The sequence below is a fragment of the Myotis davidii genome, unplaced genomic scaffold, assembly GCF_000327345.1.
Source record: "Myotis davidii unplaced genomic scaffold, ASM32734v1 scaffold993, whole genome shotgun sequence".
Taxonomy (NCBI): Eukaryota; Metazoa; Chordata; class Mammalia; order Chiroptera; family Vespertilionidae; genus Myotis; species Myotis davidii.
This window is the reverse complement of record NW_006285483.1, coordinates 2,476,439-2,477,090: the sequence shown is the minus strand read 5'-3', so window position 1 is coordinate 2,477,090 and position 652 is coordinate 2,476,439.

The window sequence follows — 652 nt, the reverse complement described above, 5'->3', positions numbered from 1 at the left end:
TGTGGGGCAGATGGCACGAGCCAGGAGCCTCGGGATCCCGGGCGAAGCTGGTGCGGGGCGTCCTGCCTCCCCAGGCTCCGGGACAGGCGCCGGGAAGGCGCATCCGGGAGAGGATAGGGCGGGGAGACCCGAGACCTCAGCTCCGAGGGGAACCGAAGAGCAGGGTTGCCCCGAGAAGGTTCGGGATGTGGACCCACACCTGGGGCCTGGGACAGCTGAGGTGTAGGGGCGGGACGGCCCCCTGGGAATTGGCGCTCAGGAAAGGAAACAAAATAAAATGCCGAGGTCAGAGAAGATGGTGGAAGGAGGTCGGGAAATCAAAGACTACTACCCACTCACACCATCGGCTACCACCTGCCATCTCCCCATCTCCTCCTCAACATCCCTGGCCATCTCAGGGGTTTCTGAGACCTGCGAAGATTTCCCACAGAACTTGTTCAATAAATGGGAACTCAACTTTGGCTGATATTTTTCCATGTGGTTTGGTTTCAAACTCCACTTTGGGGGTTGGTAGGGTGGGGCAGATGGTGATCACCAAGCACCTGGTGGGAAGAGGAGCTACCTAGGCCCTACTGTGGTCGGCAAACTGCGGCTTGCGAGCCACATGTGGCTCTTTGGCCCCTTGAGTGTGGCTCTTCCTAAGCCTTAGGAG